This window comes from Egretta garzetta, unplaced genomic scaffold (genome assembly GCF_000687185.1).
Source record: "Egretta garzetta isolate BGI_Z169 unplaced genomic scaffold, ASM68718v1 scaffold69, whole genome shotgun sequence".
Taxonomy (NCBI): Eukaryota; Metazoa; Chordata; class Aves; order Pelecaniformes; family Ardeidae; genus Egretta; species Egretta garzetta.
The window spans coordinates 3542613-3543538 of NW_009260790.1; the positions used below are offsets into that span (position 1 = coordinate 3542613).

General features: G+C 46.8%; 1 protein-coding gene across 1 annotated transcript in view; it reads right to left on the bottom strand.

Annotated features, from left to right (window-relative positions):
* Nucleotides 1–926, bottom strand: part of PLEKHM2 (pleckstrin homology and RUN domain containing M2) — a 28481-nt gene that overhangs the window by 8295 nt on the left and 19260 nt on the right. The gene's annotated exons all lie outside the window — the stretch shown is intronic.

Sequence of the window (926 nt, forward strand, 5' to 3'; positions counted from 1 at the left end):
AGAGTGTGAACTCTATCAAGGGAAGTAAATCGGGTAGATCTTTAATGTCTACATTAACAGGAAAAATAAAACATTTTAAAGCTATTTCAGCCCCAGGCTTCTAGCCTGTATCAGCAAAATGAACGTCACTTTTTTTTCCCTAAACCCTGCTGGTTCTGTTGAGACAAAAACAATCTTTGTCCGAAATACAGAATTTTACCCCGTTTGCTGAAAACAGGGAACTGCCCTAACTTTCTTAACCTCTTGCTGTACAAACAGCAAGGAATGCATCAGTAAGCTATGATGAAAACTTTGCTACGGCCAAGGTTTGCTCAGCACACGGTAACTCAGCCCAGAGCAGCAGTGGATCCCACTGTCACCACTTCGCAACTGGGACCTGCACGCGGGAGCCGTGCACGCCTCCAAAAGCTGGAGGGATCTGTCCCCAGCACCCCTTGGCTTCTCCCAGCCTGCACCAAACACCCATGGTTAAGTTGCTCGCTAGGTGTTGGGTTTGGAAACATAGTTTGTACCCTCTAGGTGTACGCTCAAGCTTCAGGGACACGTTAAACCATCTCTGTGAGCATCTCTGCGCGTGGGGTAAGAAAGAAGATGAGAGGGAGTGTGTTAGAGCCCAAGAGCCATCCACATGGAATTCAGGCAGAATTTCCCCAAATATTCAGGCGGTACTGGCTAAGGCAATTCAGACCCAAGGCTCCATCCAGTGCCTCAGTTAGCTGCAAAGGACAGAGCATGGGTGCATTTCCTCTGGGGGTAAAGCAGAGAGGTCTCCTGTGACATGCAAAGGATACACAGAGGGACTGCACAATGAGGAAGGAGAACAAGTTCCTCTAAAATGGGCACGTGCTCTTGACTGTAAAGGCCAGCCGTAGCTGACAAGTTGGTTTCAAAAAAAAAAAAAAAAAAAAAAAAAAAAAGAAAGGTAG